The sequence below is a fragment of the Lepisosteus platostomus genome, chromosome 5 (assembly GCF_059453375.1).
Source record: "Lepisosteus platostomus isolate fLepPlt1 chromosome 5, fLepPlt1.hap1, whole genome shotgun sequence".
NCBI lineage: Eukaryota > Metazoa > Chordata > Actinopteri > Semionotiformes > Lepisosteidae > Lepisosteus > Lepisosteus platostomus.
Genome location: NC_142615.1, coordinates 40,352,747 through 40,365,304, shown reverse-complemented (window position 1 = coordinate 40,365,304; position 12,558 = coordinate 40,352,747). Strand labels below are relative to the sequence as shown.

Below are 12,558 nucleotides of genomic sequence, written 5' to 3'. Positions count from 1 at the left end.
GTCCCTTAGTGGATTTGAACCACCAGCCCTTCATTTAACAGCTGCACAGAGACACACTCCCGTTACTTTTTGCCATTCACACGTTTGTAGTTAAAGAATTATAAAATACTGACATTTTCCTGCCAGCCGGCAGTATTTCTTCTGCACTGACCATGAATAACCAATAACTTTATTTCATCTTTCGCAGTCTGTAATCTACAGAAAAGGAAGTGAATACTTGTATTAAGCTAAATTAAGATGACGGAGATGCACTGCCGTTGTTTTTCTCCACTTTTCGTTAAAAGGAGAAAAATCACTGATATTTTCTTGCGGTATTTCTTCTGTCCTGATTAGCAAGACTTATATTTTATCTTTCAGAAGTTGTATGAATTTCTTGAAGTTCAGAAACAACTTGTTCCACAAAGGAAATGAACACTTGGTTCAAAGTAAATCAAGACATATGTATCTCTCACCGCGTGTGCTCTTATCTGTCCATCTCTCTACTTTTCTCTCACTCTGACAGTCTGTGCAGAGTTTCTGAAGGGGATGTAACACCACTTGGCAAAGAGAAAAATTATCAGAGGCAGAATAATAAATCATTATTCTCTTCTCAGTCTGATTCACAGCTCAGAGACAATCGGACAGAAGCTCCATACTTCTTTTTATCCGTCAATCCAGAACCAGAGGACGTTCAGACAATCCTGGAACAGCCTGGACTCAGGTCACATCTCCCCATTTTCTCCTTCCTCACAGCCACTTAGAGACAGAGAAGAGCTCCTGGTTCTCCTCTCTGTGAACTGGGCTCAAGACTCACTGATCTGTCAGCTGTGGACTCTGTTCCAGGTCAGAAGCAAGAAGCTTCTATTAACCCTTTCCAGGACCTCCAGCCCTTCAGTATTACTTTCTTTACTGTATGTCAATCTCCAAACATGTTTTATAAATGTTTTCTAACACACGTGAGTGTGGAATTATCTTTTAATGTAATAAACACAAGTAGTGACACTCTGGTCAGTACACTGTATATTGATTATTAGTAGCCGATGGGCCAATGACCGTGTCTACAGTAGTGACCAGTTGACCAGTCTGTAGCTCTCAGCAGTGGGACTCAGATCACACAGAAGAAGACCTGTCTGTGTGTGATTCCACACCAGCCCAGGGAATCACCAGCTCTCATATGTCTCTCACAGGTGTCTCACAGTCTTATAAATTTACAATTAGATGAATTATTGTAACAGTTATACATTTAATTTAAATAATCAGACTACCTATGGAACTGAGAGCAGGCTGGAAATAAAACCAGGATACACATTTTAACCTCCAGGATCAGGTTCCTGATCCTCCTGGCTTCTATACTCTGATGATTCGTTTAAAACATTTAAATGCACTTATTACAGGGACTTGTACTCGTTCTCTACTGCTCCACACAGGTACGCCTTGTAACACATTCATCTGCGAAGTAAACTATTTTTTTTCCTGTTTAATGAATTTCATTCCTTGGTTTGTCACTCTCCTTTTACAATTGTTATGATTTGCTTCTCTTCACAGCCCGGTGTATTCTTTTTTGGGGGGGATGTTATATCTGTAAGAAAAGCCCCCCAGGCTCCGGACAGGAGTCTCCTCCAGCGGAGACGCGCTCTGCTCTGTTAGAAAGAGCGCTGTAATGTCACAGACACCAGCCTGAGCACCTGGATCAGAGAGCAAGACCGCGGGAGGGTGCGCACGGAGGAGAGTTATTGATCATTTATCTATCGAAAACCAATTAATTCAATTGAAAAACCGTAGAATAAACGATTAACTTCACCGATTGGTGAGTACTGGTTCTTTTTCTGTTTTTGATCCTGTTTTAAATATCTAGAAAACAGTCAATAAAGACTGTATCGATCAATTACCACAGTGCGTTTAGTGTAAAAAATGTTCAAACCGAAATTAAACAATGATTATTCTTATTATTATTTAGGTAACTGTATCCTAGAGCTAAAAAAATATATTCCAAGTTGATAAATGTATGTACAGTGCCTTGCGAAAGTATTCGGCCCCCTTGAACTTTTCAACCTTTTGCCACATTTCAGGCTTCAAACATAAAGATATAAATTTTTTATTTTATGTGAAGAATCACCAACAAGTGGGACACAATTGTGAAGTGGAACGAAATCTATTGGATTTTTGAAACTTTTTTAACTAATAAAAAAATGAAAAGTGGGGCGTGCAAAATTATTCGGCCCCTTTACTTTCAGTGCAGCAAACTCACTCCAGAAGTTCAGCGAGGATCTCTGAATGATCCAATGTTGTCCTAAATGACTGATGGTGATAAATAGAATCCACCTGTGTGTAATCAAGTCTCTGTATAAATGCACCTGCTCTGTGATAGTCTCAAGGTTCTGTTGAAAGCGCAGAGAGCATCATGAAGACCAAGGAACACACCAGGCAGGTCCGTAATACTGTTGTGGAGAAGTTTAAAGCCGGATTTGGATACAAAAAGATTTCCCAAGCTTCAAACATCCCAAGGAGCACTGTGCAAGCGATCATCTTGAAATGGAAGGAGTATCAGACCACTGCAAATCTACCAAGACCTGGCCGTCCCTCTAAACTTTCAGCTCAGACAAGGAGAAGACTGATCAGAGATGCAGCCAAGAGGCCCATGATCACTCTGGATGAACTGCAGAGAACTACAGCTGAGGTGGGAGAGTCTGTCCATAGGACAACAATCAGTCTTACACTGCACAAATCTGGCCTTTATGGAAGAGTGGCAAGAAGAAAGCCATTTCTCAAAGATATCCATAAAAAGTCTCGTCTAAAGTTTGCCACAAGCCACCTGGGAGACACCCCAAACATGTGGAAGAAGGTGCTCTGGTCAGATGAAACCAAAATCGAACTTTTTGGCCACAATGCAAAACGATATGTTTGGCGTAAAAGCAACACAGCTCATCACCCTCAACACACCATCCCCACTGTCAAACATGGTGGTGGCAGCATCATGGTTTGGGCCTGCTTTTCTTCAGCAGGGACAGGGAAGATGGTTAAAATTGAGGGGAAGATGGATGCAGCCAAATACAGGACCATTCTGGATGAAAACCTGTTGGAGTCTGCAAAAGACCTGAAACTGGGACGGAGATTTATCTTCCAACAAGACAATGATCCCAAACATACAGCAAAATCTACAAAGGAATGGTTCACAAATAAACGTATCCAGGTGTTTGAATGGCCAAGTCAAAGTCCAGACCTGAATCCAATCGAGAATCTGTGGAAAGAGCTGAAAACTGCTGTTCACAAACGCTCTCCATCCAACCTCACTGAGCTCGAGCTGTTTTGCAAGGAAGAATTGGCAAGAATTTCAGTCTCTCGATGTGCAAAACTGATAGAGACATACCCCAAGCGACTTGCAGCTGTAATCGCAGCAAAAGGTGGCTCTACAAAGTATTAACGCAAGGGGGCCGAATAATTTTGCACGCCCCACTTTTCATTTTTTTATTAGTTAAAAAAGTTTCAAAAATCCAATAGATTTCGTTCCACTTCACAATTGTGTCCCACTTGTTGGTGATTCTTCACATAAAATAAAAAATTTATATCTTTATGTTTGAAGCCTGAAATGTGGCAAAAGGTTGAAAAGTTCAAGGGGGCCGAATACTTTCGCAAGGCACTGTAAGTAACAGTTTACATGTATTTTTTCCCGTGTTTATAAATCATAAGTATGGTAACCACGGGGACAGGCGCCACGTCACTGTGCGCGTCTAGGTGTATCTCGTTCATCACAAAGAGCGATGTAACGTCATGGGTAGCAACAAATACTAATACTAGTGTATTCATATCAATATTAATGAGAGTACAACTGGTTGTTTTAATGCTAGTGTTCATGTGAGTATTAATGATGATAGCGCTACTGATAGTTTTAGTTTTAATGTTAATATTCATGTAAATATTATTTATAATTATAGTGTTACAGTTAGAGAATTAACAGTAGTATTATTAGTTTTAATACTAGTTATTCTAGCATTACTGTTATTCTCTTTGGGGGAATTAAAAGAACTTGTCACGAGTGACCGCGTGGCGCAACGGTAGCGCGTCTGACTCCAGATCAGAAGGTTGTGTGTTCAAATCACATCGAGGTCAGCTGGTGTGTTTGCAGGTGCTGCTGGTGCTGAACCTGGAAATTATACCATGCAGTCAGGTTTTCTCTGTACACCACATAGGTAATCTGAATGAAATAACAGTGCAGTACAGAACACCCAGATAGGAGCTTATGCAGCAGGTCATCTTGAACACGACAAGAGAAAAGGCACACTGCACATCTGCGAAACATCATGTCCGACTTTAGAGACAGTGATATCAGAGAATGGAAGTTTCAGACCTTGTTTTTTTTTACAGGTTCAAGCAAACCTGAAAGTTAGAAAGTGTTTGGTCACTTTTGTATGAAAAAGTGTCTGAAGCCTGTAATTATAATTTGCCCTTTTTTAATTGTGGTTGAAATCCACTCCCATGTACCAAGACCTTACAGTATATTCATGTTTACTTAAATGACTAACTATTGGACTATTGGACATTAGTTGGTGTTTTTTTTTTGTAACGATTTGCTATTTCATGCAGGAAAGAAAGGAACCCAGACCCAACGTTTGCTTTCACGTGGGGTTAATTTACATAACGGACATCTATTTCTGAGGAGCCTGATTTGAATCACACAACCCCGGTAGAAGTCGAATCGACAATCTTATAAACCGAAATCAGACGCGTTATCCATTAAACCACTAGCCCGTCATGCAAATTAATTGCACCATGGTGAGTTCAGTGCCGCTACTAGTAATACCCCACCCCCCATCTTAAATTTCTAAGTGAGAAACGTGTTTTCTACATTTTTTTTTAGTTTTAAAAAATCATCACTTTTAAGCAGACAAAGCATGTGTCGCTCTGAATTTCTAATTGATTTAGAATTCCAAGACAAAAGCGTTTCGTTCCACAACGGCGTGAAATGATCACGTCTTTCACTCTACTTCTCTCTAGTAGTAAAGCAGATCTTGCTTGGTGAGCATTTGCTCCGGTAAATTAGGTCACTTTTCATGTTAACTCACTTCTTCTAAACACAACATTTCCCGGTGCATGTTTTCTCCATGAAAAAAAGACATGTGCATGTGCATGTTTTCCCTTACATGTTTTCCCTTACATGATTTCTCGTTTTGTTTCATCAAAGTGTACAGAAAGAAGAAAGAAAGGAAAAGTGTCGTTAATGAACTCTGTCCCCCTTGGGAGATGTCAAGCGCATTGGACATGAAAAGTGCCCAATAAAAGCCATTTCTCTTCATTTCTCTTACGGTCAGGGCTCCTGTTCCGTGTAAAGGAGGCAGCTTGCTCAGCTGGCAGACTCAGGGCTTCGTGAACGCAGATGGCTCAGAGCGGTGTGTCCAAGCGGCTATAAAAGAGGAGAATTCTGCCGGCACCGTAGCTGAGTCGGTTTAAGTACCTGTCTCGTTAACTGGAGATCCGGGCTCCACATCCCAGCTGTGCCTTTCTTCCTGTCTTTTTGTGCAGAAACTACCATCTTGGACAACCGCATAGGGCTTGATTTAGTTTAAAGCATGAATGCATTTCCTTTCTGCAACAACTTGTTTTTCAAGAAATTCAGACAGCTTGTGAAAAATGAAATGTAATTCTTGGCTATCAGAGCAGTAGGAATATTGCCGACTGGCAAGAAAATGCAAGCAATGTTTATTTTTTGACCGGAAAGGTGCGAATGGAGAAAAGCCTCTCTCATCAGTCTCTGTGGCGCAATCGGCGAGCGCGTTCGGCTGTTAACTGAAAGGTTGGTGGTTCAAACCCACCCAGGGACGATCTTCTTATTATTGTCAATGTAAACACTGTCTCCGCTGAAGCCGAAACCTTAACCCTCTTTATATTTGCAGAAAATGCGAGTCTTTTGCCCGTGTCCAACAACAACACTTGAGACGGGGGAAGTCCAATAGTGATCAACACCGCAACTCCCCAGAAATCCATATTCACCCTTGGAAAAGTATCTTTGAATGGCTGGCGGGAGATATCATTTATACTCCTGTTGCGTCCTCTGCTAAAAGAGTTTAGAAATACAACGCAGATTTGTTTGAGAATTTGACAAGCACTGTTACAGTACGTTAGCACTGTGAAGTTGGATGTTGATATTTTGATATATTTACCTTAATTTTTACATAAATGTAAACATACATGCTGTACAATCTATGCTGTACAATCAAACACAGGTATATTTTGAGTCTCATGCTGATCGTCCTGTGGATCCAAAAGAAAATGTTAAAGCTGATACATTTTCGATTGGAATTTGCATCTAGCTACAACGTCCCTGGATAAGAGATTTTATTAGGTGCGTGCAATCGGTATCTTTTACTTTATGTATGGTAGTGGAAATAGTTTTAAAAATGTTTTCTAAAGAAGATTGTATTGCCAGGACCTGCCTTTAGCGCTCAGTAGCGATGACGCTGTTGATATAGATGGAGAAGAAATGTAAGATGAATTGATGATCTAAGCTAAAATAGCCCTAACACGCCTCCTGTAACAGTGTTTGTATTTATAGCAAGTAATATTCTTTTTCAAACCCGAACTTTGCTTTCGCATTAAGTGTTATGTAACCATTAGCGGTTTCGGTAGCTTCTGAAGAGCGCACTTTTCCAAACTGAAGCCTATAAGAACATTATTCAAGACACACCATGGCCCAGAATCGTGCATCGGGACAAAGATTAACATCCATTGAAAGTACTCCCAAATAAAAGATTTGACCGAAAAATTAAAAGAGTAGGCAAGTATTAAAACAAAACCATAACTTCTTGACTTCCAATCTCTTTCCTGGTTCAGGCCATGTAAAATGACATATTCAGTGGACTCATGCCGAGGTTGTGAGTTTAAGCCTCACCTGGAGCAGCCTGATTTTCTGTCTTGACAGGTAAACAGTGTTTTGTGTTATTTGCTAAATGGAGAGAGGATTCTGTGTTAATTGTGCTCCTCCCGGGAGAGGTCAAGATGAGAAGTTCACCAGGCTGGTGGTAAATATCCTGTCCAGGAATATCGGGGCTGTAGGGGGTCAGATCTATAGATGTAGTAAACACATTAGTGGAGACGGTGTGTCTGCTCTCCGTGAGAGAGCCGGGCGGGAAGAATAATCTGTGGTCTGGGAAGAAGAGACCCTCGTTGGAAGAGCGGCGCTCCTCACAGGAGAGAATGAAAACAATCTTTTTCAGGGACGCTGATTTTTCTCTTTGGGTGAATTAAAAGCACTTGTCGCAAGTGACCTCGTGGCGCAACGGTAGCGCGTCTGACTCCAGATCAGAAAGTTGTGTGTTCAAATCACGTCGAGGTCAGCTGATGTGTTTGCTGGTGGCGAACCCTGAATTTACACCATGCAGTTGGGTTTGAGCTGTACACCACCTAGGTAATCCGAATGAAGTAACAGAACAGTATAGAACACCCAGTCAGGATCTTATGCAGCATTTCATCTTGAACACGACAAGAGAAAAGGCACACTGCACATCCGCGAAACATCACATCCGACTTTAGAGACAGTGACATCAGAGAATGGAAGTTTCAAACCGCTTTTCTGTTACAGGTTCAAGCAAACCTGAAAGTTAGAAAGTGTTTGGTCACTTTTGTATGAAAAAGTGTCTGAAGCCTGTAAATATAATTTGCCCTTCTTTTAATTGTGGTTGAAATCCACTCCCATGTACCAAGACCTTACAGTATATTCATGTTTACTTAAATGACTAACTATTGGACTATTGGACATTAGTTGGTGTTTTTTTTTTTTGTAACGATTTGCTATTTCATGCAGGAAAGAAAGGAACCCAGACCCAACGTTTGCTTTCAGGTGGGGTTCATTTACATAACAGACATCTATTTCTGAGGAGCCTGATTTGAATCACACAACCCCGGTAGAAGTCGAATCGACAATCTTATAAACCGAAATCAGACGCGTTATCCATTAAACCACTAGCCCGTCACGTAAATTACTTGCACCATGGTGAGTTCAGTGCCACTACTAGTAATACCCCACCCCCATCTTAAATTTCTAAGTGAGAAACGTGTTTTCTACATTTTTTTTTAGTTTTAAAAAATCATCACTTTTAAGCAGACAAAGCCTTTATGTGTCGCTCTGAATTTCTAATTGATTTAGAATTCCAAGACAAAAGCGTTTCGTTCCACTGCGGCGTGAAATGATCACGTCTTTCACTCTACTTCTCTCTAGTAGTAAAGCAGATCTTGCTTGGTGAGCATTTGCTCCGGTAAATTAGGTCACTTTTCATGTTAACTCACTTCTTCTAAACACAACATTTCCCGGTGCATGTTTTCTCCCTGAAAAAAAGACATGTGCATGTGCATGTTTTCCCTTACATGTTTTCCCTTACATGATTTCTCGTTTTGTTTCATCAAAGTGTACAGAAAGAAGAAAGAAAGGAAAAGTGTCGTTAATGAACTCTGTCCCCCTTGGGAGATGTCAAGCGCATTGGACATGAAAAGTGCCCAATAAAAGCCATTTCTCTTCATTTCTCTTACGGTCAGGGCTCCTGTTCCGTGTAAAAGAGGCAGCTTGCTCAGCCGGCAGACTCAGAGCTTCGTGAACGCAGATGGCTCAGAGCGGTGTGTCCAAGCGGCTATTAAAGAGGAGAATTCTGCCGGCACCGTAGCTGAGTCGGTTTAAGTACCTGTCTCGTTAACTGGAGATCCGGGCTCCACATCCCAGCTGTGCCTGTCTTTTTGTGCAGAAACTACCATCTTGGACAACCGCATAGGGCTTGATTTAGTTTAAAGCATGAATGAATACGTTTCCTTTCTGCAACAACTTGTTTTTCAAGAAATTCATACAGCTTGTGAAAAATGAAATGTAATTCTTGGCTATCAGAGCAGTAGGAATATTGCCGACTGGCAAGAAAATGCAAGCAATGTTTATTTTTTGACCGGAAAGGTGCGAATGGAGAAAAGCCTCTCTCATCAGTCTCTGTGGCGCAGTCGGCGAGCGCGTTCGGCTGTTAACTGAAAGGTTGGTGGTTCAAACCCACCCAGGGACGATCTTCTTATTATTGTCAATGTAAACACTGCCTCCGCTAAAGCTGAAACCTTAACCCTCTTTATATTTGCCGAAAATGCGAGTCTTTTGCCCGTGTCAAACAACAACACTTGAGACCGGGTAAGTACAGTAGTGATCAACACCGCAACTCCCTAGACAACCATATTCACCCATGGAAAAGTATCTTTGAAGGGCTGGCGGGAGATATCATTTATACTCCTGTTGCGTCCTCTGCTAAAATCGTTTAGAAATACAACGCGGATTTGTTTGAGAATTTGACAAGCATTGTTACTTTAGCACTGTGAAGTTGGATGTTGATATTTTGAGATATTTACCTTCATTTTAACATAAATATAAACATAAATGCTGTACAATCTATGCTGTACAATCAAACACGGGTATATTTTGAGTCTCGTGCTGATCGTCCTGTGGATCCAAAAGAAAATTTTAAAGCTGATACATTTTCGGTTGTAATTTGCATCTAGCTACAACGTCCCTGGAAAAGAGATTTTATTAGTTGCGTGCAATCGGTATCTTTTACTTTACGTATGGTAGTGGCAATAGTTTGAAAAATGTTTTCTAAAGAAGATTGTATTGCCAGGACCTGCCTTTAGCGCTCAGTAGCGATGACGCTGTTGATATAGATGGAGAAGAAATGTAAGTCTATTAAACTCTTAGCTAGACTGGGATCCTCCACTTGCAGGTTAGTGTTTTTTAGGATGAAGAGCAGGAATCTGATGATATTAATGATATAATCTGCAATGGTCTGGTGAGACAGCCCAGTCATCTTCAACTGGGAAACAAATGTCTGCATTTTGGGAATGTCCTTCAGAAAACTTAAGGAAACTTCCGATGGATCCATAAAAAACAGGAACCTGGAGACATTTTCAACCTGAAAAACATATATAGAGAAAGTCATTATTTTTATGACCAACATCCATGGTATGTGAAGTTTAAGCCGAGTAAAACTCATGTACCAAATACCTACCTCCTTGGAGCAGTTTACCATTCCCAGGCCCTGGATAAGGTATTGTTTAAAGCCAGCCAGGAGAGGAGAATCAAGAGTGTTTTCTGTAAAGTCCAGCCAGGGCAACTCTTTTTTCGGAGAGCTTTTAGATTACCTTTAACTGACACCCTGTAGATATAAGACACATGGACAATTACATGTATTATAAGTGTTTCCGTTTTCTTAGTTGGCTTCTGGGAGAAAATAGCTTTAATTGTGGCCCCGTGTGACTATGTATATCTACCAATTCACTGACATCCCAATTAAGGCTACATTTTTTCTTGCCTCTGTGAAACAAAATCAATTTTTATACATACAACGCGCAAATAAAAAATAAAGCACTAGAAACCCTATTGAGCAGAGAGTCTTACTGTTCCCCATCTTCCCCTTCCTCCTCCGCTTCTGCTTCAGTTTCTGGAGCAGCCTCTGGCATCTCTTCCTCCTGGACAGCGGCCTCTTGCTCAGGGCCACTGGAATACAGGTAGATGCTTTTACATAATATGTTGTAACAATGATTTCAAAAAGAAACTACAGAAGCCTTACAAATTAAAAATATCTCACCTTACCAATGTGTCTTCAGGCTTCCCATGTACAAAAAGGCCCAAGGACTCTAGCAGTCTTACAACCGCTATCCTGTTTGCCTCACCAGAAACGATCTCTATTCTGTTGTAATCCACGATGACCCCGTTCTTCAGGTGATTCATCATGTCCTTCCTCGCCTGTTGAGAGGCCATCGTGATCTCCTCTGCCAAGGTGTGCTTCATACACGCCCTCTTCAAGTGAGCAGGAAGCTGATCAAAAGTATTCAGGCACATCTTGCACACCAGGGGAATCCTCGCGGGTTTCCTTTTAAAATAAATAATATAATTTGTGTATAGAAACAAGCTAAGACTGATTTCTTAAATTATCCTTAATTTTCTCTCTCATAGTTTGAGCATAATGATTTTATTGTATTGCTCATTGCTCCAAAATAAATAATGGTTTCATAAAAAAGTGAACATTCTCATCTATATTCATTTGCAGTTACACTATTGCAATTAATCTGTATCCATTCTGCATTCATATCTACAAGAAAGAGCTCTCAATTAATTAAATGCCCCATTGAACTGGCCCTGATTATACAATGCAAGGAGAAGTCTTCTAAGCCAATACTTGTCACCAGAAAGAGGCTGTATTTCAATTATACAATATACAAAACAATACCATTTAACACAAAGATATATTCCACACCTCAGCATGCACATGATGAGATTCTTGATATTAGATTAGTAAAAACAATATCAATGCACCGAGAGACGCTTAAGAATAAAGATGCATCTGCCTGACTGCATATTAGTTTTAAAAGGTTATCAGCAAATGCATTTAAAAGTAAAAATGTAAAGTCTTACCTCTTGATCGTATTGGTGATTCAATATCCAGGACCTTAGTCAAGTCTCAGAGTTACTGTATCTCCTGTCTCGATTGCAGGTGAAAAGTGAAAAGTATATTGCACTCAGCAGAAAGTTACCCCGAGCAAAGACTCCACCCCTCCCAGAAAACAGGACTCCCCTTTGGCAAAGCAGTGGGTGGAGGAAGCCTTTGCTACCATTATCAAACACATAAATCGTTATAATTTAATTTTAAAAACATGGCTAAGCATGGGTTTAAAGTATATTCAACAGTGCAGGTGCATCAAAAGAAATAGATTTTCCCAAGCCCTCGGAAAGAATTACCATTTCCAAAGATGTCTAGTTTCAAGCATTAACATCCAAAGTACCTGTCTTAGCTGGGGCAGGTAGTTTGCCTAGCCATCTGAAAGAATTACCATTTCCAAAGATGTCTGTTGTAAGCCAGGTTCAATCATTACCATCCAAAGTATCGGTCTTCCCTTGGGGCAAGGGAGTTTCCTGTGTGTCTAGGATGTGTACTTCCCTTAAATAAAGGATGAATATGGGTACCATAGGTAGTAAATCTCTCAAAGCTCAGAGTTAAACTAAAAAACCCTTGGTGAGTGTGTTATAACATGGATGGGTATTTATAGTCCAGTGCCTCCTATTTGGTGTCCCCCGAAGGCATTTTGAACCCAGCAGGTGACACTGATTTAGTTTTATTTGGCCCTGATTATGCAATAAATTATAAGTAACCAGAAAGAGGTGGTATTTCGATTTTACAGTATATAAAACAATACATATATTCCACAGCTCAGCATGCACATGGTGAGATTCTTGATATTAGATTAGTAAAAAATACCAAGGCACTGAGGCTTATTAATAAAGATGCTTTTGACTGACTGGGCCTTGGGGCAAGGTGTGTAATTTACAACAGACATCTTTGGAAATGGTAATTCTTTCAGGTGGCTTGGTAAACTTCCTGCCCCAGCTAAGACAGGTACTTTGGATGTTAATGCTTTTCTGCAATTTTAATGCAATTTCTGTGTTTGATAATGGTAGCAAAGGCTTCCTCCACCCACTGCTTTGCCAAAGGGGAGTGCTGTTTTCTGGGAGGGGTGGAGTCTTTGCTCGGGGTAACTTTCTGCTGAGTGCAATATACCTTTCACTTTTCACCT

At 40.6% G+C, this 12,558-nt stretch overlaps 4 non-coding genes across 4 annotated transcripts; all 4 read left to right on the top strand.

Annotated features, from left to right (window-relative positions):
• The first annotated feature begins 4,014 nt into the window (after positions 1-4,014).
• On the top strand, positions 4,015-4,086 carry trnaw-cca (transfer RNA tryptophan (anticodon CCA)). Its single transcript has one exon. It is a non-coding gene; the product is annotated as a tRNA-Trp (tRNA).
• A 1,635-nt stretch (positions 4,087-5,721) lies between these two features.
• Positions 5,722-5,795, top strand: trnan-guu (transfer RNA asparagine (anticodon GUU)). Its single transcript has one exon. It is a non-coding gene; the product is annotated as a tRNA-Asn (tRNA).
• A 1,440-nt stretch (positions 5,796-7,235) lies between these two features.
• On the top strand, positions 7,236-7,307 carry trnaw-cca (transfer RNA tryptophan (anticodon CCA)). Its single transcript has one exon. It is a non-coding gene; the product is annotated as a tRNA-Trp (tRNA).
• A 1,627-nt stretch (positions 7,308-8,934) lies between these two features.
• On the top strand, positions 8,935-9,008 carry trnan-guu (transfer RNA asparagine (anticodon GUU)). The gene has a single exon. It is a non-coding gene; the product is annotated as a tRNA-Asn (tRNA).
• Positions 9,009-12,558: the final 3,550 nt, after the last annotated feature.